Source organism: Cebus imitator, unplaced genomic scaffold, assembly GCF_001604975.1.
Source record: "Cebus imitator isolate Cc_AM_T3 unplaced genomic scaffold, Cebus_imitator-1.0 Scaffold536, whole genome shotgun sequence".
NCBI classification, from domain to species: Eukaryota; Metazoa; Chordata; class Mammalia; order Primates; family Cebidae; genus Cebus; species Cebus imitator.
This window is the reverse complement of record NW_016107851.1, coordinates 154,146-177,954: the sequence shown is the minus strand read 5'-3', so window position 1 is coordinate 177,954 and position 23,809 is coordinate 154,146. Positions and strand designations below refer to the sequence as shown.

The 23,809-nt window shown below is 42.4% G+C and overlaps 1 protein-coding gene and 1 pseudogene across 3 annotated transcripts in view; one reads left to right on the top strand and one right to left on the bottom strand.

Moving 5' to 3' along the window:
• Positions 1–20,502, bottom strand: part of LOC119468935 — a 26,649-nt pseudogene extending 6,147 nt beyond the window's left edge.
• SACS (sacsin molecular chaperone) overlaps positions 20,298–23,809 on the top strand; it is a 98,819-nt gene continuing 95,307 nt past the window's right edge. For 2 of the 3 annotated variants that reach the window (XM_017514726.2, XM_017514722.2), the window contains exon 1: positions 20,298–20,411. The gene's annotated coding sequence lies outside the window, so the exon portion shown is untranslated. Of the gene's footprint in view, positions 20,412–20,468; positions 20,635–23,809 lie in introns of those variants that run through there. The other variant, XM_017514723.2, reaches the window with a different exon arrangement.

The following is a 23,809-nucleotide window of genomic DNA, read 5'->3' as shown; positions in this document are numbered from 1 at the left end:
GGGGGGCCTCACAATCATAGCAGAAGATAAAAAATGGCAAAGATACAAATAAAGCACTATTCCTGCATAACATTTCAAGTCTTGACCTTTTTTGTTTTGTTTCTTTAACTTTACAAACTAACCTATTTTTTTTTCCCCATTTATTTATTTTATTGCATTTTAGGTTTTGGGGTACATGTGAAGAACATGCAAGATTGTTGCATAGGTACACACATGGCAGTGTGATTTGCTGTCTTCCTCCCCATCACCTACATCTGGCATCTCTCCCCTTGCCATCTCTCCCCAGCTCCCCACCCCCCACCGTCCCTCCCTTATTTCCCCACAACTGACCCCAGTGTGTAGTGCTCCCCTCCCTGTGTCCATGTGTTTTCATTGTTCAACACTTGCCTATGAGTGAGAACATGCAGTGTTTGATCTTCTGCTCTTCTGTCAGTTTGCTGAGAATGATGGTTTCCAGGTTCATCCATGTCCCTACAAAGGACACAAATCATTGATTTTTGAAGGTTTTTTTTTGTGTGTGTGTCTCTATCTCCTTCAGTTCTGCTCTGATCTTAGTTATTTCTTATCTTCTGCTAGCCTTTGAATTTGTTTGATCTTGCTCCTCTAGTTCTTTTAATTGTGATAACAGGGTGTCGATTTTAGATCTTTCCTCATTTCTCTTATGGGCATTTAGTGTTATAAATTTCCCTCTACAGACTGCTTTAAATGTGTCCTAGAGATTCTGGTATGTTGTGTCTTCATTTTCACTGGTTTCAAAAAACATCTTTATTTCTGCCTTCATTTCTTTATTTATCCAGTAGTCATTCAGGAGCAGGTTATTTAGTTTCCATCTAGGTGTGCAGTTTTGAGTGAGTTTCTTAACTCTGAGTTCTAATGTGATTGCACTGTTGCCTGAGAGACTGTTTGATATCCATCTTTTGCATTTGCTGAGGAGTGTTTTCCAATTATGTGGTCAATTTTAGAATAAGTGCAATGTGGTGCTGAGAAAAATGTATATTCTGCAGACTTGGGGTGGAGAGTTCTGTAGATGTCTGTTAGGTATGCCTGGCCCACATCTGAATTCAAGTACTGGATAGTCATGTTAATTTTTGTCTCGTTGATCTAATATTGACAGTGGGGTGTTAAAGTCTTCCACTATTATTGTGTGTGAGTGTAAGTCTCCTTGTAGGTTATTAAGAACTTGCTTTATGCATCTGGGTGCTCCTGTATTGGGTGCATATATATTTATGATAGTTAGCTCTATCCTAAATAGAGTTGCATTGATCCCTTTACCATTATGTAATGCCCTTCTTCGCGTCTTTTGATTTTTGTTGGTTTAAAGTCTGTTTTATCAGAGACTAGGACTGCAACACCCCCCCCCTTTTTTTTTTTTTGCTTTGCATTTGCTTGGTAAATCTTCCTCCATCCCTTTATTTTCAGCCTATGTGTGTCTTTGCACTCAAGATGGTCTCTTGAATACAGCACACCAATGGGTCTTTACTCTATCCAATTTGCCAGTTTGTGTCTTTTAATTGGGGCATTTAGTACATTTACATTTAAGGTTAATATTGTTATGTGTGAATTCAATCCTGCCATTTTGATGCTAGCTGGTTGTTTTGCCCATTAGTTGACGCAGTTTATTCATAGTGTTCATGGTCTTTACAATTTGGTATGTTTTGAAGTGGCTGGTAGTTTCCACTGGTACTTTCCAAAGTGGTTGTTCCTTTCCATGTTTAGTGCTTCCTTCAGGAGCTCTTGTAAGGCAGGCCTGGTGGTGACAAAATATCTCAGCATGTGCTGGTCCTTAAAGGATTTTATTCTCCTTTGCTTAGAAGCTTAGTTTGGCTGGATATGAAATTCTGTGTTGAAAATTCTTTTCTTTAAAGATGTTCATTATTGGCCCCCACTCTCTTCGGGCTTGTAGTGTTCCTGCAGAGAGATCCGCTGTGCGTTTGATGAGCTTTCCTTTTTGGGTAACCCAACCTTTCTCTTTGGCTCCCCTTAGCATTTTTTCCCTCATTTCAACCCTGGTGAATCTGATAATTATGTGTCTTGGAGTTGCTCTTCTTAAAAAGTGTCTTTGTGGTGCTTTCTGTATTTCCTGAATTGGAATGTTGGCCTGCCTTGCTAGGTTGGGAAAGTTCTCTTGAATAATATCTTGAAGAGTGTTTTTCAACTTGGTTTCATTCTCCCCATCACTTTCACGTACACCGATCAAATGTAGATTTGGTCTTTTTACATAATCCTATATTTCTTGGGGTTATATTTCTTTTCACTCTTTTTTCTCTAATCTTGCCTTCTCACTTTATTTCACCTTGAGTTTACCTTCAATCTCTGACATCCTTTCTTCCATTTGATTGATTTGGCTATTGAAACTTCTATATGCTTCACGGAGTTGTCATGCTGTGTTTTTCAGCTCCATTAAATCGTTTATGTTCTTCTCTACACTGGTTATTCTAGTTAGCATTTCCTCTAACCTTTTTTCAAGGCTCTTAGCATCCTTGCATTGGGTTAGATCAACTTCCTTTAGTTAGGAAAGGTTTGTTATTTCCTACCTTCTATAGTCTGCTTCTGCCAATTCCTCAAACTCATTCTCCATCTAGTTTTGTTTCCTTGCTGGGGAGGAGTTGTGATCCCATGGAGGAGAAGAGGTGTTCTGGTTTTTGGAGTTTTCAGCCTTTTTTCAGTGGTTTCTTCCCATCTTCATGGAGTTATCTATCTTTGGTCCTTGAAGTTGGTGGCCTTTGGATGGGGTCTCTGAATAGACATCCTTTCTCCTGATGTTGAAACTATTTATTTCTGTTTGTTAGTTTTCCTTCTAACAGGCCCCTCTGCTGCAGGTCTGCTGGAGTTTGCTGGAGGTCCACTCCAGATCCTGCTTGCCTGGGAATCTCCTGTGTGTGCTGCAGAACAGCAAAGACTGCTGTCTGTTCCTTCCTCTGGTAGCTTCATCCCAGAAGGGTAGCCCCCAGATGTCAGCCAGAACTCTCCTGTATGAGGTGTCTGTCAGCCCCTGCTGGGAGATGTCTCTCACTCTGGACACATGGGGCTCAGGGAGCCACTTGAGGAGGCAGTCTGTCCCTTATCAGAGCTCAAGCGCTGTCCTAGGGGATCCATTGCTCCCTTCAGAGCTGCCGGATAGGGTCATTTAAATCTTCTGACGCTGTACCCACATCAGCCCCCTTTCCTAGCTTCTCTGTACCAGGAAGGTGGGGGCTTTATTTATAAGTCCCTGACAGGGTGCTGCCTTTTTTCAGAGATGCCCTGCCCAACAAGGAGGGAGTCTAGTGACACAGTCTGCTTGCAGTAATCTTGGTAGGCTGCTGTGGGTTCCGCCTAGTAACTGTGTAAACTTCCTGATGAATTTACACAGGCGGAGTTAAAAGTGCCTACCTGAACCTCGGCAATGGCAGACGTCTCTCCCCCACCACCTCAAATATCCTAGGTCAAGCTCAGACTGCTGTGCTGGCTGAGAGAATTTCAAGCCAGTGGATCTTAACTTGCTGGTCTTTGTGGGGGTGGGACCCTCCGAGCCAGATCACTTGGCTCCCCAGTTTCACCACCCTTTTTCAGGGGAATGAGCGGTTTTGTCTCACTGGCATTCCAGGCACCACTGGGGTACAAAATAATAACAATAATAACAACAACAACATAAAAAAACCAGCTACAGCTTGCTCAATATCTTCCCAAACAGCCGCCCAGTTTTGTGCTGGAAACCTGAGTTGCTGGAGTCATAGGCACTGGAGGGAATCTCCTGGTCTGCGGGTTGTGAAGACTGTGGGAAAAGCGTAGTATCCTACTAGAGTGCCAGAGTGCTGGGAAAAGTCCCTAATGGATTCCCTTGGCTAGGGGAAGTTCTCCAGCCTCTCGCGCTTCCTGCGTGAGGCGATGGCCCACCCTGCTTTGGATCGCCCTCCTTGGGCTGAACCCATTGTCTAACCAGTCCTATTGAGATGACCAGATACCTCAGTTGGAAATGCGGAGATCACCCACCTTCTGTGTCACTCTTACTGGGAACTGCGCACCAAAGCTGTTTCTATTCGGCCATCTTGCCAGAAAAACCTACCAAGAGTATTTTTATTTATTACTGTCAGGAGAACTAAACATATTTGATTTAAGCACTTATTTTTCTTTAAGCCAATCAATTAGAGCTCTTTTTATAGTAATTACACACAACACATATAGCAACACAAACAGACAAGATTCAGCACTTGTTAAGATCTTTCATTTGCCGGGTTTTTAATTCAATCACTGGCTTTAGGGTGGAAACCTTGGAGGAACAGGGCCAGTAAACATGCATTTTTAGGGCCTAATAAGCAGGCACAGCTGAAGGCGGAGACAGATCTCTAAAATTAAGGCTACCATTTTATACTGGATCTTGGGCTCCCAAAAGGAGGGAGACAGTATGTGAGAAGACAGTGTAGTGTCTTCCAAAGGTCACCAACTTCAAGGACCAAAGATAGACAACTCCATGAATTTTTTTTGCAAGGCAACCCAAAGCCAATTGGCTTATTTTGTAATTAGCCCATTCCCCCATGGAATGTTTCTTTATTTTTCAGACAGCCAAGAGCATGTTTCTCTGATTTATAACTACTATTAGCCACCCCTTACAGTGTCTTTTCTACTTAGTTATTACACATAAAAGCTTTCTCATAATTGTGCTAACCTACCCTGTATTAGCCTGACAGACTCCATCTTGCTGAGAGCCAGACAGACTCCATCTTAACCTCCGCCTCACCCTTCCCACCATTTCTCCCTTGAGTGCATACCCTGGGTCATGCTACTGTGCTGAGTCATGCTGTGCTTAGAACTATAGGGGCATATAACCATTGTAACCATATCCTGTTTGGCAAGCCCACTTGCTATTGTGAATACCTCCTTGATTGATTGATCGGCAAGTACTGAATACTCCCCTTGGTAACCAGCAATCATGGGAACTGCTTGTGTATACTCTCCTTAGTAATCAACAATCATGGGAGCCTCCTGCTTCCTGGTTACCAGCCTCCTTATCTAACTTGCTTGTTCTGCTTCTGTAAATTCTGCTTCAGCTAGGCTTCCCCTCCCCTCTCTTAAGCAAGATACAAAAAAGAATCAAACCTCTTCTTTGGGGCCAAGAGATTTTTGAGCGTGAGCTGATTCTCAGTCACCGGCAATAAAGGACTCTCAATTGGAACTCAGAGTGTGGTGCTTTCCTTCCAACTCCCTTGGTTACAACATAATGTGAGTAACTTGATACTCCCATATTTAAAATAGTAGTTAACACAATGCATAACAGAGCAGAGCCTTTTATTTTGAGAGGGAACTATCTACATTTAATTTGGGGGGTATAATGAGCAAAACAAAGGTTTTTTTTCCCCCCCAAAAAGGGGTGTGTTTTTCCCGAGGAGTTCCATGGAACTCCTGTTTTTCCCGAGGAGTTCTATGCCACCAGAAGTTATCTTAGGGTCTCTCATGCATGCATGAAGACAAAAACTGGGGAAAAACAATTCAGTCAACTGAGAGGAAAAGAGCCTTTAAGTATACATATAATTTGAATACTCACTTTTAATTAAGCTGAGCACTCTTTAAGAAAATCCTTTTAAATTCCTTGTTACTTGACTTTAGCCATACCAAGAGGTTAAGATTTTCAGCTTTTGAACTTTACAAAAAGTAACCTCATAGGTGAAACTGACAAGCTTTCCTTAGGTTACAACTTAACTGCTGTGCAAAAGTATTTTCAGAGGGGTGATAGGCAGCTTTTGAAACTGTCATTGCAAAGTTGTGACTGAGACAGTGAAAGAGATTTGACCAAACAACTTCATTTTGTTTCCAGCCCCCAAGCTGTCCTTGCTCATCCCTGGTTTACAGGAGCCTGGTTTACAGTTTATAGTCTAAAACAAAGATGATAGCGGCCATTTCCCAAGATACACTTCTCTCTTACCTGGGGACCAGATCAAGAAACTAGCCACAAGATTAGAAACCATGGCCCAGGAACCAGGCAGCTGGAGGCAACAAGATTTTGACCCTCCCTAAACTGCTCTTAAGATCACTGCATAAAATATTTTGTAAACCCTGCCCCTGATGGATAGCTGGCACCACCCAGACTGACAAACTGGCTTATCTGATTTTGTGTCCCTCACACAGGAACTGACTTAGCACAAGAAGACAGCCACCATTGTAAAATGGTGGAGACTAAAACAAAGTATTGCCACGTGGTTGCAGGTCATGTTCCCAAATACATGAAACAAGACGGAGGCTTGTAGCCAAGTTTGTTACTGACCGTTTTGTTGGGCTGGCTTGAACTGCAGGCTTATGGAGTCCTGAGCCTGGATCCTAACCTAAGATACCCTTTCTTTGACAGAACCATACAGAAAGACATGCAAAGCACACCAGATTGTTTACAGCTTAAGACCAACCTCACAAATCCTTCTTCATCAATTATAAATTTACAGAGAATATAAACAATGATCCTTGTTATCCCTTTTACTATTTGCACAAAGAGAGAGAAGCTAAAAGCCCAACTGGTTAAGAAGATTTTACCCTTTTGCTGGCATATCAGGCTTCTGGGCTCCCCCTAGCTTAACTTTAAGCCGAGCATTTTAAGGTTTGGAAAATTAACCTTTCCCAGGTTAGAACATTACAAATGAGATAGAGGCCATTTTAAACCACGAAGAAGGAAACAAACCTAGAAAGGCATTCCAGTTAGGGTTGTCAAGAGGTATTGCCTCTTTTTCCATTGAGAATGGCGTTCCCCTGTTTCTTTGCCTGCCCTATTTTCTCCTTTCCCGTTTAGCCTACTATAGGCGACATACTGCTCATCCCCAAAATTCTTTTCTGCTTGCAGAGCTGCCTATTTTAGCTGCAGTTAGGGTTTAGCTTGAGAGCAGCATAACAAAGCTCCATGAAAGGTCAAATACCTGAGTTAAATTTTGGAAAGATTCTATATACCTATTGGGGTCATCAGAAAATCAGCCTAATCTCCCTTTTACTTGCCTAAGGTCCTGCAATGAGAAGGGTACATGAAGTGGTCCCAAATAAGGGAATCCTCAGACGGTTCCCCTAGAACTTTCTTCTTTAATTTTGGGTAATTATTCTCTTTAAGCCTGCCTGATATGATTCCTAAAAAAAGCTGGGTTGATTTTGCAACACTTGCAAAGGTCTAGTAAAAAGGCCATGCCCTTATGCAAAAGAAAATAAGGCACTTTTTCTTCAAAGGTTTAGGGTTGAAGGAGTACAAGTGCTTTAAAATACGCTCCAAGGGAGTGCATGTTAAAGACAAGCTGTTACTACCTAAAAGGAGAAGTGAGAATAAAAGTGTCCTTTTAGTGTCCTTCCTTTCGGTATGTGATCCAGGATGAAAACAAAAATAGTAGGGCCCCCAACTGTTTTTTCTCTTTGGATCCTGAATCCTGGCACTCATTTAAATGTGCTGCCCATGACCGCAGGCCTGACACTCCAAGCCATGGCACCAGAGAAACTAAACTTTTGGGCCTTAGTCATGCTTTCCCCCAGCAGTCTTAGTCTTCTGCCTTTTGTTTCCCTTCAACCTCCCAGACTTGTGTGGCCTGTGTGCCTTTCTAAAAAAAGATGGATTTCAAGAAAAACACGTAATTGAGCAAGGGCCCTTTAAGGGAGAAGGCGTGCTAGAATGAACTCTGTATCCTGCTATTATGGCCCATGCTAAAGCATTTCCCCATAAAAAAATGGTCCCGATTAACTTCTGAACTTAAAACCCCCTTACTGATTAAGTACCGTCTTAAACAGGAGACAGAATAACTGTCTTAAAGAAATGCAAGAACTGAACGGCCATTTTCCTGCCAGTGGGACAACATCAAGACTAAAATTTGGCTACAAAAGACATTTTACTCCTGTTAAAAGCAGAGATTTCCCATTCCCAGAAGAGGCCTAGAGCCTGATTTCTAACAGTGTAAAAGGAAGCTGTAGCTTTACTGTGAAAAATGAGGAACCAAGGGTGCCTCATGTAGAGGATTTCCATGTCCACAAAGTGATGCTGTTGGCTTAGAAATGCTATCTGCTCACTAGAGAAGTGGGAGCAAATAACTTCACTGTGGAAGGAAAAGGGGAAAACTCTTGTTTCTAGACGGTAAAAATCCTTGTACATTTCATGCAGAGAAAGAGGCTGCAGATAGAGAAGGAAGAATTTTGTAACAGGATAGTTGAGGATTCTCTGCCAACACCTGGAATGGTCTGCCGGAGGCTGTGTCCCGGTCCAGAGGCCTCTGAATCACACCAGGGTGTGCCCTGGACAGAACTTTTCATTTGCCTCAGAACTTTTCCCATTCTCGCATGATGATGAGGTCTCTCATGAAAAGAATCCAGTTCAAGCATGGCCAACATTCCCAGTACCTGTGGGTAATGGGGGTTTCTCCATGTTCTCCCCAGCAAGCCTCACATCTGTATCTTTGGTACAGCAGCCAACGCTAAGCATAAGTACTAGGCTGATGGTTGCCCACTGATTTATTTTAACACAGAGGCTAAGAGTGCCTCAGCATGACAGAACAGGTTTTACGCTTGCTCCCACACTCACCACTCCGACAAAGGCTGTACCTCAGATTTCCAGCCAGTGTACCAAAATGTTATGTCTCTGACCAGTGGAGGAACACCAGGGCTCATCTCACACGAATTGGATAAAATGACACAGACGGCTGGACACAGTGGTTCATGCCTGTAGTCCCAGCACTTTGGGAGCGCAAGGCAGGTGGGTCACCTGAGGTCGAGAGTTTGAGACCAGCCTGACAAACATAGAGAAACCATGTCTTTACTAAATACAAAATTAGCCAGCCATGGTGGCACATGTCTGTAATCCCAGCTACTTAGCAGGCCGAGGCAAGAGAATCTCTTGAAGCTGGGAGGTGGACGTTGCGGTGAGCTGAGACTGGGCCACTGCCCTCCAGCCTGGGTAACAAGAGTGAAACTGTCTCAAAAACACACACACACACACACACACACACACACACACACACACAAGATGGTCACATGTGGAGTGGTTTTAAGGAGCAGAGAGTTTAATAGGCAATAAAAAAGAAGGAAGAAGAAAGAAGCAAAAAGTTCCCCTGTACAGAGACAGAGGGAGGGGGGCTTCAAATCGGAGAGAGAAGACCCTGAGTGTGGTGGAAACATGGCGCTTATATGAGGAAGCTGGAGGAGGTGGTGCCCGATTTGCACAGGGCTCAGGGGATTGGTTTGACCAGACATGTCACTCAGGTAGCCTCTGGAGGGGGGTTGGGGGGGAACTGGCCCTCCCACCCTAGCCTTTTAATATGCAAATACAGGGAACCATGATGTTCTACACACGTGGGGATATGTGGTGGTGACCATGTTGCCAGACACATGTGGTAGCAAGGGCAAGAAGACAATGGTGTGAATCTCATTTGGGTGGACCCAGTTTCTAACAGACTGCATTTGCATATCAAAGGTTGTTAGCCCATCTCTAAGAGCTGGGGCTTTCCTGCTAGACAAGAAACATTTCTGGAGCTGCTTCAAAAAGCAACAAAACTTCCCAAGGACCTTTATCCCAACTTCCTAAAATAATTTCTTAATAACTCCTATAAGAACAACATCATCATTCTATTTTCTTAGTCTGCTTAATCTTCTTAATATTTCTTGTACCAGTTGGCATATACGCTTATTTGATTATAGTTGGTCTCTCCCCACTAGAATGTAAACTCCACATTTCAGGGCACTTGCCTGTTTGGTTTATTGCTGTTTGTTTCCTGTAGTATGTGCAGTAGAGCCTTAAGGATAGAGAGCATGCAATAAATAAGTAAATTGTTGATTGCACATATGTGCTAGGAAATAACCTGGGGTAGTTTACACCCACTAAAATGCTGTTTTTCTGAGTGGTAGGATTTTTGCATTTTAGTGGATTTTATATATTTAAAAAGAGCTATCTCTTAAGTTTTTTTTTTTTTTACAACAGCAGCAGCTGGGTGGCTGACCTGAGATAACTCCTAGTTGAATAGATCCTGTTTTGTTTCGTGGCCTCAGGGAGGTTTGGGTTATTGACAACATTCCCTTTCTAGTGAGTGGATAATCCTGTAAATTAATGAGCCCTTTTTGTTGGTGTGTTTTAGGTGACTACGGGAGGTTTTAAACATCACCTTAAAAATCAAGTGTAATTTTGACTACACTGCGCTGTGTGGTAGAATTCAGTGAGTTGCAATTAAGGTGCCATGTCTGCCACTCTTCATTGTAGTAGGCTTACACTGCAAAGCACGGACCAAAGGAACGTGATTTCTGCTTTGTATAGACAACTCCCTCTAAAGAAGCTGCGTGTTTGCAGGCCCATGCCTTGGAGGGACCTGTTTATTCTGTATATCTCAGCATAAGAAAATTGCAGGAGATGTTTGGTTAGAGCTGAACTTCTAGAAGCTGCCTTCCTAGAAACAGTTCAGGTTGGGTGTGGTGGCTCATGCCTGTAATCCCAGCTACTTGGGAGGCTGAGGCAGGAGAACTGCTTGAAACTGGGAGGCAGAGGTGGTAGTGATCCGAGATTGTGCCACTGCACTCTAGCCTGGCGACAGAACGAGACTCTGTCTCAAAAAAAAAAAAAAATTTAAGCATGGTGGGCACCTGTAATCCCAGATACTCGAGAAGATGAGGAAGGAGAATCTCTTGAACCCAGGAGGCAGACGGTGCAGTGAGCTGAGATCATGCCATCATTGTACTCCTGCCTGGGCAACAAGGGCAAAACTCCATCTCAAAAAAAAAAAAAGAAAAGAAAAAGAAAAAAGAAAGTTTAGGGATCCACTGACAGGTTTGAAACATAGGCACCAGAACCAAATAGCCTGAGGAAAAAGTGGGCTCTGCCTAGACCTCAAAGTATGAAAATACAAAGGGCACTCAGGTCCCTAACAGGAGTAAGACCCTGTAAGAATTGTAGGTCCTAAGCACGACTGGGCCAGCATGTTTAAAGGCGCCAGCTACACTGCAGATTCCTCTGAAATCCCCCAGCCTGCACCCTAGGGTGGGCACAGAGAAGGTGTGTGGCCAATGTGTGCTTTGCCTCAAGTCTCCTCTGGTCAGCTTGCATTGGCCACACATCTTCTACATGCCCACTCTGGGCTGCAGCCTAGGGGATTTCAGAGGAAGCTGCAACACAGTTGTTGTCTTTAACACGCTGGCCCAGTTGTGTTTAGGACCCATAATGCTCACTAGGTCTTACTTCTGTTAGTACCTGAGTGCCCTTTATATTTTCTCTCCTTTTGTTTGGAGACATAGTCTTGCTCTGTCACCCAGGCTGGAGTGCAGTGGTGTAATCTCAGCCCACTGCAACCTCAGCCTCTCAGGTTCAAGCGATTTTCCTGCCTTAGCCTCCCAAGTAGCTGAGACTACAGGCTTACACCACCATGCCCAGCTAATTTTGGTATTTTTATTTGAGATGGGGTTTTGTTATGTTGGCCAGGCTGGCCTCAAACTCCTGACCAAAGTGCTGGGATTATAGGTGTGGCCCACTATGCTGGGTCAGCCTTTATATTTTCATACTTTGGGGTCTATAAGGCCTTCTTAGAACATGTCATGGAGTCATTTTGTTGTTGTTAGAAATGTAACGGGGTTTTCTGAAAGTCTTGAGCTGAAAGATGTCAGCAGCTTTTAAAGACAATAGTCTTGCCTTTGCCTCTAAAATTATACTTCTTAAATTGGGGAAGTATCTCAAAGCTGGAAAAGTAACATATAAATACTAGAAAGTTCTATGATCTGAATGCTTACCATGTGTCAAATATTTGGTACTCCTGTACTGAAACACAGGCATACCTTGGAGATATTGTGGGTTCAGTTCACACCACTACAATGAAGTGCATACTGCAATAAAATGAGTCACATAAATTTTTTGTTTTCCCAGTATAAATAAAAATTATGTTTACACTACACTGTAGTCTATTAATTGTGCAATAGCATTATGTCTAAAAGTACATACCTTAATTTAAAAGCACTTTATTGCAGGCTGGGTATAGTGGCTCATGCCTGTAATCCCAGCACTTTAGGAGGCCGAGACAGGGGGATCACTTGAGGTCAGGAGTTTGAGATCAGCCTGACCAACATGGTGAAACCCCTTCTCTACTAAAAATACAAAAAAACAATTAGCTGGGCATGGTGGTGCACACCTGTAGTCCCAGCTACTCAGGAGACTGAAGGAGGAGAATTCCTAAAACCCAGGAGGCAGAGGTTGCAGTGGGCCAAGGTTGCACCACTGCTCTCTAGCCTGAGCAATGGAGTGAGAATCCACTCTTGCCCACCTTCCCAAAAAGTACTTTATTGCTAAAAAATTATAAGGATAATCTGAATCTTTAGCAAGTTGTAATCTTTTACTGATGGAAGTTCTTGCATTGATGTTGATGCCTGCTGACTGATAAGGGTGGTGGTTGCTAAAGGTTGGAGTGGCTATGGCAATTATTCTTTTTTTTTTTTTTTTTTTTTTTTTTTTTTTTTTTTTTTTTTTTTTTGAGATGGAGTTTTGCTTTCGTTGCCCAGGCTGGAGTGCAATGGAGCAATCTTGGCTCACCGCAACCTCTGCCTCCCAGGTTCAAGTGATTCTCCTGCCTCAGCCTCCCAAGTAGCTGGGATTATAGGTCTGAGCCACCCTGCCTGGCTAACTTTCTATTTTTAGTAGAGACGGTGTTTGTCAGGCTGGTCTCAAAAACACGACCTCAGGTAATTCACCCACCTCGGCCTCCCCAATTTCTGGGATTACAGGAGTAAGCCATCACACCCAGCTGGTAATTTCTTAAAATAAGACAACAATGAAGTTTGCTGTATCAATCGACACTTCCTTTTGCCAAAGATTTCTCTGTAGCATGGGATACTGTTTGACAGCATTTTACCCATAGTGGAACTTCTTCCAATATTGGAGTCAATCCTCTCAAACCCTACTGCTGCTTTATCAACTACCTTAATGGAATAGTCTGAATCCTTTGTTGTCATTTCAACAATGTTCCTATTATCTTTAGCAGGAGTAGATTTTATCTTAAGAAACCACTTGCTCATCATTAGGAAGCAACTCCTCAGTCATTTAAGTTTTATTGTGAAATTGTAGCAATTCCGTCACGTCTTCAGGCTCCACTTCTAATTCTAGTTCTGTTTCCACCACATCCACAGTCACTTCCTCCACTGTGGTCTTAAACCCCTTAAAGTCATCCATGAAGGTTGGAATCAACTTCTTTCAAATTCCTGTTAATGTTGTTAATATTCTGACCTTCTCCCATGAATTATGAATGTTCTTAATGGAATGTAGGATGAATCTTTTCCAGAAGGTTACCAATTTACTTTGTCCATATCCATTAGATGAATCACTATCTATGGTAACTATAGTCTTAGAAATGTGTTTCTTAAATAATAAAACTTGAAAGCCAAAATTATTTCTTGATCCATGAGCTGCAGAATTGATGCTGTGTTAGCAGGCAGAAAACAATATTCATTTCTTTGTACTTCTCCATCGGAGCTCTTGGGTGACCAGGTTCATTGTCAATGAGTAGTAGTATTTTAAAAGGAATCTTTCTTTCTGAGCAGTTGGTCTCAACGGTGGACTTAAAATATTCAGTAAACCGTAAGCAGATTTATCATAATTCTTAAGGACTTAGGCTTTTTGGAATGGTAAATAAAGTTGGCTTCAACTTAAAGTCACCAGCTACATTATCTCCTAACAAGAATTAACCTGTCCTTTGAAGCTAATTTCTCTGGCTACGAAATTTCTAGATGGCATCTTCTTCCACTAGAAGGCTGTGTCACCATATTGGTCTAATCTTATGCTGCTAATAAAGACATACCTGAGACTAAGTAATTTATAAAGGAAAGAGGTTTAATTGACTCACAGTTCAGCATGGCTGGGAGGCCTCAGGAAACTTACAATCACGGCAGAAGGGGAAACAAACAAGTCCTTCTTCACAAGGTGGCAGCAAGGAGAAGTGTCAAGCAAAGAGGGAAAAGCCCCTTATAAAACCATCAGATCTAGTGAGAACTCAATATCAGGAGAACAGCAGCATGGGGGTAACTGTGCCCATGATTCAATTACCTCCCACTGGGTCTCTCCCATGACATGTGGGGATTATGGGAATGACAATGCAAGATGAGATTTGGGTGGAGACACAGCCAAACCATATTATTCACTTGCATTGACAATCTGTTGCTTAGCGTAGTCACCTTCATCCATTGTTAGCTATATCTTCTGGATAACTTGCTGAAGCTTCTCCATCAGTATGTGATGATTCACCTTACACTTTTATGCTAAGGAGATGGCGTCTTTCTTCAAACCTCATGAACCAACCTCTGGTAGCTTCAAATTCTTCTTCTGCAACTTCACCTTTCACAAAATACACCTTTCACCTTCTTCAGCCTTCACAGAATTCAAGAGAATTAGGGCTTATTTCTGTATTGGGCTTTGGCTTAAGGGAAGGTTGTAGCTGGTTTGATCTTCTATTCAGACCACTAAAACTTTCTTCCTATCAATTGAAAGGCTGTTTCACTTTCTTATCATTCATGTGTTCACTGGAGTAACAATTTCTTTCAAGAACAATTTCTTTCTTTCTTCCTTTACATTCATGATTTGGTTCTTTGGAGTTAAAAGGCCTAGTTTTTGACCCATCTAGTCTTTGGACATGCCATGCACACTAAGATTAATCATTTCTAGCTTTTTAAAAATGGTTTTAACTTTTATTATAGATTAAGGAGGTACACGTGCAGGTTTGTTACACAGGTATATTGCATAATGCCGCAGTTTGGGGGACAAATGATTCCCATCATCCAGGTAGTGACCACAGCACCCAACAGGTAGTTTTTCAGCCCTTGGCCCCATCCCCTATCCCTTTCATCTAGCAGTTCCCAGTGTCTTTTTTCATCTTTATGCCCACATTATGTATACAAATGCTTAGCCCTCATTTATAAGTGATAACATGCAGTATTTGTGTAGTATTTGGTTTTTTGTTTCTGCATTAATTCACTTGGGATAATGGCCTCCAGGTGCTTCCATTTCATTCTTCTTTATGGCTGTGTACTATTCCATATGTACCACATTTTTTTCATCCAATCACCTGTTGATGGGCATCAAGGTTGATTCCATGTCTTTACTATTGTCAATAGTGCTGTGATGACCATATAAGTGTATGAGTCTTTTTCGTAGGACAATTTTATTTTCAATTGCGTATATACCCAGGAACAGGATTGCTGAATTGAGTAATTCTGTTTTTAGTTCTTTGAGACATCTCCAAACTGCTTTCCACAATTGCTGAACTAATTTACATTCCCACCAACAGTATATAAGTGTTCCCTTTTCTCTGCAGCCTCCCCAGCATCTATTATTTTTTAGATTTTTAATAATAGCCATTCTGACTGTGTGAGATGCTATCTCATTGTGCTTTTGATTTACATTTCTCTGATGATTAATGATGAGCATTTTTCATTCATTTTTAGCTTCTGATTTAAAGTGAGAGGCACGTAATTTCTTTCACTTGCACACTTAGGGCCACTGCAGTGCTATTCATAGGCATATATATATACATATATATACATATATGTGTGTGTGTGTGTGTATGTGTGTGTATATATATATATATTTATTTATTTTTGAGATGGAGTCTCACACTGTCACCAGGGCTGGAGTACAATGGTGCGATCTTGGCTCACTGCAACCTCTGCCTCCTGGGTTCATGCAATTCTCTTGTCTCAGCCTCCTGAGTAGCTGGGATTACAGGTGCACACCACCATGCCTGGCTAATTTTTTGTATTTTTAGTAGAGACGGGGTTTCACTACATTGGCCAGACTGGTCTAGAACTTCTGACCTCGTGATTTGCCTGCCTCAGCCTCCCAAAGTGCTGGGATTGCAGGTGTGAGCCACCGTGCCTGGCCCATAGGCATAATTTCAATATTGTTGTGTCTCAGGGAATACAGAAGCCTGAGGGAAGAGGGACTGGGAGAGACAAGTGGGGAGAGAGGGAGAGAGGGAGAGAAAGAGAGAGAGAAACAGGGAACAGCTGGTTGGTGGAGCAGTCAGAACACACATTTGTCAATTACATTCACCGTCCTACATGGGTGCCACTTGTGGAGCCCCAAGGCAATTATGATAGCAGTATCAAAGGTCACTGATCAGAGATCACCATAACAGATATAGTAATTAGAGCCTGAAATATTGTGAGAATTACCAAAATGTGACACAGAGACACAAAGTAATCACATGCTGTTGGAAAAAGGTCTCCAATAATCTTGCTCAAGGCAGGGTTGCCATGAACCTTCAGTTTGTAGAAAACATAGAATCTGCATCATGCAATAAAGTGAAATGTAATAAAATGAGGTATGCTTCTATTCCATTTCACAGATGAAGAAACTGAAGGTAAAAAATCATGTGACTTTCTCAGACAGTTCCTGGACTGTAGAAATTTAATCTCTATAATCCCTGACAAGAACAAGCACTGCCATTAAGCCATGCTGGCATGATGTGCCAGGGAGTTAGTAAAACTGGTGGTGTTAGGGTTCTCTAGAGAGATGAGACTAATAGTTTAGATGTATATATAAAGGGGAACTTATTAAGGAGTGCTGACTCCCACGATCACAAAGTGGGCTCTCACAATAGGCCATCTGCAAGCTGAGAAGCAAGGAAGCCAGTCCAAGTCCCAAAACCTCAAAAGTAGGGAAGTCAACAGTGCATAGACTCTTGGCCTTCCGTCTGTGGCCAGAGTTCCAAGAGTCCCAAAGCTGAAGAACTTGGGGTCCTATATTCAAGGGCAGGAAGCCTTTAGCACGGGAGAAAGATGTAGGCTGGAAGACTAAGCCTAATACTGCCACATTCCCCTGCCTCCTTTTACCCTAGCTGCGTTGGCAGCTGATTACAATGTGCTCACCCAGATTGAGGGTGGGTCTGCCTCTCCCAGGCCACTGACTCAAATGTTCATCGCCTTTGGCAACACCCTTACAGACACACCCAGAAACAATACTTTGCATCCTTCAATCCAATCAAGTTGACACTCAATATTAACCATCACAGATGCAGAAGCTAAGACTCCAAAACTATGACTACATGCTGAGATTTAGCTGGTATCATTCAGGTTGAGATGCTAACCTTTCTGACTTGATAAAATCTGACCCTCATACAGCTTTGAGGAAGAGGCCAAGAAAGCCAAGTGGTCTTCAGGCCACATGTGAACAGAGCTTTGGCCACATGATGTGGCTGGAAAGAAAGTCTGGCACTGTGGGAAGAGCACCAGCTGGGAGGACCCAGGAGAAGCAGCCAGCATGTTGGAGCATCTCTTTGAAACCTCTGGACAAGTGGCAGAGACTCGTCCTCTGGCTGCACTTCTGTGGTTTTGGGCAGCTGTGGCACCAAGGTATGCTTTCTCATGTTCTGGGCTCAGTTTAGGGTAAGGTGAAGATACTGTCTTAGGGTTCTCCAAAGAAACAGAACCAAAGATATTTATAGATATATAAGAGAGGATGTATTATGGCAATTGGCTCATATGTTTGTGGAAGCCAGAGAGTCCCATCATCAGCCATCTGCAAACTGGAAAACCAAGAAAGCTGCTGGTGTGACTCAGTCTGAGTCTGAAGGCCTGAGAACCACACAAGCAAATGGTGTTAAGTCCTAGTACAAGGCCAAAGGCCTGAGAATGAGGTGGAGTGCTGGTCTAAGTCCCGGAGTCCGAAGATATGAGAACCAGGAATTCTGATGTCCAAGGTAGAAGGTGGGATGTACCAGCTCAAGGAGAGGGAGAAAATGTGTTCGCCTCTGACTTTTGGTTCCATCTAGGCCCATATGTGGGATGATGTCTATCCACATGAGTGAGGGTGAATCTTCTTTACCCAGTCTAGTGATTTAAATGCTAGTCTCTTTGGCAGACATCCTCACAGACACACCCAGAGATAATACATTTCCAGTTATCTGGGCATTCCTTAGCCCAGCTGACACCTTAAATGAACCATCACAGACAGACTGACCTCTGACCTAGGTATGTTAAAAGTCAGTCTTTGCCCAGAATGTGGAAGATCTGTGATTCATGAATTATCCAGAAATATTTGCTTTCTCAAGGTGTTAGGACAAAGTCTAAATCTTTTGACAACATTCCAATAGCATAAATGGGTATAACTGAGCTCACAAGGTTTATTGCGTGTGCCATCATATCTGGATGAAGGGCTTACAATGCACGTGAAATCACCTTCCAAATGTGTAGAAAGCCACATAGAAACACGTGGCATTAGTTGTGAGAGTAACAATGTGTATCACTGGCAGTGATCACAAGGGTACTTATACTTTAACCTCTACACTGCAACACTATTTTTTTTTTTTAAATTTTAGAGATAGGGTCTCACTCTGTCACCCAGGCTGGAGTGCAGTGGTGCCATCATAGCTTAACATAACCTTAAACCCCTGGGCTCAAGTGATCCTCCCACTTCAGTCTCCTAAGTAGCTAAGACTGTAGGCATGCACTACCATGCCTGGTTAATTTTTTAATTTTTGTAGAGGTGAGGTCTTGCTATTTTTTTTGACAGGGTCTCACTATGTCATTCAGGCTGGAATACAGTGTCACGATCTGAGCTCACCGCAGACTCTGCCTCCCAGGTGCAAGCAATTCTCCTGCCTCAGCCTCCTGAATAGCTGAGATTACAGGTGCACACCAGCACATCCAATTAATTTTTGTATTTTTAGTAAAGATGGGGTTTTGCCATGTTGGCCAGGCTGGTCTCAAACTTCTGGCCTCAAGAGATCCACCTGCCTCAGCCTCCCAAAGTGTTGTGATTATAGGCATGAGCCACTGTGCCCAGCCTGAAGTTGCTCAGACTGGTCTCAAACTCCTGGCAATCCTCCTTCCTCAGCCTCCCAAGTTGCTAGAACTACAGGCATGTATCACCACACTTGGCTAAGTGACACTATTTCCAAATAACCAGTATTTCACGGGACATCTTTATTCAGTAGGAGCAGGCAGGCAAAATGGTCTTACCTTTCTGAAAACTATATATAGTTTACATATATTTATTTATAACTTTTCCCCATGGGGTTGTAATGGTTTACAGCTGTGAGTAGAAGAGACTGCTGGGTGAGCTACACACTGGGTATTCACCATTTAGTCCACAGAGTCTAGCTGGTGTCAGGAATACAGCAGGTGCTCAACAGTTGTGTGCTGAGTTAAACTGATGACAGCTGAACCACATTAGAATGGTGGTAGCCTCAGAGGGGCAGGCTCATTCCAGAGGCACATGCCACTGAGGGACTGACTGGTGGTCCGCACGGTGCTATAGTGAGAACTCAATGAAAAGGCCCCACAAGACACCATTTCTCTCCAATAGAAACTTGCTTTGCTTGTGATTATTTACTCCTTTGAACAGGAGGTTTCCCTCTATCTCCCAGAAAATTATACGTATACAAATCTGTGAGTCTAGGATGTGAAGGAGACAACATTAGATGTGGCGTCTTCTGGGTCAGCCCAGGGAAGGCCCAGGGACAAGAAGCAGTGGTTCTCCTTCCCCAGCTGGTGCTGATATTTGGGGCTTGCTGTGGTCTTCTCCCAGGCGAGATCATTTGAGCCTTTTCAGATCTAGATTTGGTTAAGCTGACTTAGGGGAATTTTCCACAGGAGCAAAGCAACAAGAAGCTTCCAAGCTCCGGTATTTCCAGACAAGCCGAAATTCTGGGTTTATATGGATAAAGTGGGCAGTTCTACTAGGAGACTATCAGGAGGAATACGGCATGTCCAGGCCAGTAGCCAGAGAGTTGTGGGCTGAAATGAAATAAATGCTGGTGGTATTTCATATCCCCCATCAGAGGAAACCAGAAAATAGAGTTCTATTTGATTTATTGTTACAATATTTTTTATTATTAAATGGGAGACTAGAAATTTCAACTTAGAACTGCCTCTGTATAGCATTTCACAGTTTACAACACATTTTGAGTGAATGCTTTTTTTTAAAAAAAAACCATTGGAACCTCATATCCAACTCCAAATAACATACAAAAAGCAGTTTGTGAGCTACAGCATGGAATGCAAACACACTCTGTTGTATTTTATCTGTGAGTGTGTGGCTGAGGTTTTGTTATTTTTGGTAATGACAAGATTTTTCATCTGGACATTGCCAGGTCTTCATTTCCCTTGAGATACTTGAGACCCACATGTGACTTGTCTAAGGTCACATAGCTGGTGTGTTTAACAGAGCCAGTCTTCTGTTAGCCATACCTACTGCTAAAAATTAGCCTTTGCCGGTGAAGAGAAAAAAAATCTGTGGTTGGCTATCACCCCCACACTGAACAACAATGCTGCATTTGCAGCATTATTGACACCTAAGGTTGATGATGGTCCTGTCTCTTTAAGAAGAAAAAAAAGATCGCTGGATAGGGGGAGCAACTGACTGCGGCAGGAGCCGCCTGTACTCAGTGCGGCTGCGGGACAGTCACGCTGGGACCTGCAGATGGCACCGGAGGAAAACAAAGGCAGGGAGACCCTGATGCTCACAGCCCCCGGTAAGTCCGAGGTTCCAGCTGGGTAACCTGCGAGAAGGACACCTGCAGGACCGGCCTGCGGATGAGCGGGCTCCGCGGTGTGGTTGGCCATCCGGTCCCCTGAGCCTGGGAAAGCAGGGCTCGGCCACTGCAGCTGCTGGGGGGATGAAAAGGGATAGTCTCCTTAACATACCCGCCTCCAGAGAGGACGGAGGTAGACACGCCTTCAGCGCGCCGTGCAGCCGTGAGTAATGAGCTCTTTTGAAAACGCACAGTTTGGGTTGGCCGCCTGTGAATTTGTGGGTGAGGAGCGCTGCAGGGTAACTAGAGAGATCTGCCTCAGGGAGGATGCTGGACTAGCCGCTTTGTCATTTTAATTTCCACCCGGGTCGCCCTGCACGGCCACAATGGAGCCACTGCAGTAACACAGTGTGGGGTCCAGAGACTAGCAACAATAAGATGGGATTCTGAAAGTAGCTTACAGTTACAGAATCGCTCTCACTTTAAAGAGCATGCCTTCAAACAATGCCATATGTTATGGTTAGCTTATATAATATTTGAAAATCCTGCTTTTAGTTAAAAACATTTCACATATTTAGTTTTATTCTAATAAGTGATTATTAGATTATCTGAAAGAGTTTTCCAGCTCTAGCAACAAAACCTCTCTCTTGCTGTCTTTTCTTCTTCCTTATAATAAGATTAATACCTCAGAGAAGAGGACTGGATTTGTTCCTATTATAACATATCAATTATTTTGTCTTTAATTTTATTCTACCTCTGAAGATGGATAAAGCCTGTTCTGCTTAAGAAGAAGGCAGAAGCCAGGCTGATTCCACGTGCTTGCTTCCCAAGCACAAGCTGCCCTGAAGTTGTTTTGAAGGGGAACTCTTCATTTTCCATCAGTGCAGATAAAAGTAATTGATTCAGCGGGTCATGGACTAAAAAAAAGAAATAATAATTGACACTTAATTCCGCTGTATTTGCCACATGACAAGTATTGTTTTTCTTAAGCTGCCCATTGATAATCAGACGCATTCTAGGTTAATGCAGGCTCATGATGTCCCAACAGTTTCACTTATGACCGTCCAGATGGCTTTCCCTAATCTTGCCTGGAAGTCTCACTTTGGGCTGTGACAATCACCCCCAGTCTCCTTTCCTTTCCCCTCCTTAGCGGTCCTCTTCATCCTTTCTTCACCTGCCTGGGCTATTTGAATGGGCAATTTTTTCTTTCTTTTCTCCTCGGGTCTTAAAGACTCCTTCAGTCTTTCTTTCAAACAAAGCAAACCAGATTTTCCACATTTCTATATCTTCCTTATATCTTACTTGGTTTATAGAGAACGTTTCCCATGATTAAGTGTTTTCTATTCTTCACATAATAGGAAGAAAAGTCCAATTAAAGCCCTTGAAGACTGAGGTTTGCTTACATCCAAAGCATCTCATAAACCATTGCTTTAAACTGGATTTGTCCGCAGAAGCCCTCAGCTCTACCACATCCTCACTCTGCAGCCCCTCACAATCCCCGTTACTTCTGTGAGCCTCAGTTCCTTCCTGTGTCAGACATGATACAATTATTCACTTAATGGTCACAGGGCTGAAACCAGGTGATGTATGTCAAGGCCCCTAGCAAGGTTCTTCAAATGGTGTCACTATTTAGTAAGAGTTTTGTTGTTTTCTCACTCAGTCCACCATCTACCTAACCACCCATCCATGGTGAAGCATGCCAGAGCGGTTCATGCACCATTTCCCTAAAGGAATAAATTTTTAAATGAACTTCTGGCTGGGTGCATCTGAATGAGTTCTGATCACTACAAAATCTATATTTGGTTCTTGCTGTGCACCAAACACTGTTCTAAGACCTCTTGTGTATAAAAAGAATGATGATGTTTCCATGTTGCCATAAGGGTATTCTTTGGAAGAGGGAAGGCCAATTCCCTTTGTACAACTCTTCCTAAATCCTTCATGACAGCAGCAGTGATGATATTGACCGCTCCCACCATAAGCCTACATGAGGATCGCTAAATGTGATTGATGTGGAGGATGCCAAATTGGAAGTCAGAACAATTCCCATTGCTATTATGATCTTGGACAGCCTGGGTGGCAGTTTGCTCTTTGCATTGCCAATCCTGTTACTATTTTAATTTCTACTTTATGTGCCTTTCTCCTGCCATCTTGTCTTTCCTTGAACTCTACACTTAGGACACTGTGTCAGATTTTAGCGTCTAGGATAAGGCTGTTGCACCCCTAACTAAGGGGGAACATAGTGAAGTTAGGAAAAGCCCTGGATTGAGGACCAAAGGGTGTGGCTCTAGCCCTGCTTTGGCTTCTCTTTGTGCTAATGAGAAAGCCTTTTAATGTCATCTCTACGGAAAGAGACACTGAATAATCTTTAAATTTCTTTCAAGTTCTGGCTGAGTGATTCAGATAGCTCTCTTAAGGGTACCCTCAGTTTATACGAATTATTTGATCAGATAAAATGCTTTTGTCTCATTGATTCTTGCAATAGCCTTATGAAACAGGCAGCCCCATTTTGCCGATTACAAAATGTAAGCTTGAGAGTAGAACCCCAAGTATTTATTAGTAAAAAGAAAGGTTGAAGAGATGGTAAGACTCCATTCTCTCTGTGAGCATCAGTGAGTTAGTTCTCAGACTGAACTCCTGAGTTCTGTTCCTACCATGGTATCCCCCTCAAGGCACTTCAAGTTGATGATGATATGAAACCCAAGGTGCCACACTGGTTCTGGGTTTTGTCAGGAAAGATCTATGGTCCACTTATAATAACCTTACATCAAAACAAACATTTGTTTTAAATATTCTGCTCAAGGTTAAACTATTAATCTGTCATCTAGGGCAGAAAATGAGGGCTTCACAGTCTACATAGCCTTTTAATTTAATATGTTCTGAAATGACATTTAAAAATAAATCAAAGCCACCCTAATATAATTATGCGTGATCATTTAACTTTTATAAACCTCCTTACTTCATTAAAGTAGTAGGTGCTAGAAACAAGTATTTGAATTTTATATGCAAATAGAATTTGCGCACATTTTTACATAGCAATAATTTAGCCTTTTGTCTTTGTTTTTAATGCAGTAATACATTTAACTATTTTAAAAATTCTAATAGGGTTACAAGATAAAATACACAAAATATTGCATAAGACAGAAACATACTAAAAAAATTCATGGTTTATCTGAAACTAAAACTTAAGGTGTATATGTTTATAATTTCTATTTGCTAAATCTGGCAATATGATATAAACAGAGCTTTAATTGATAAATTAAATGATAGCTACTTAAAGCTTAAAGATATTAGTTTGTTAGGTCTTTAAGCTTCAAACATAAGTTACAACCAGTCTTTATGAGTTTTCTGTCAATTATACCAAATATCCCTTTAGTTGTTGTTTTTTTTTTTTTTTTTTT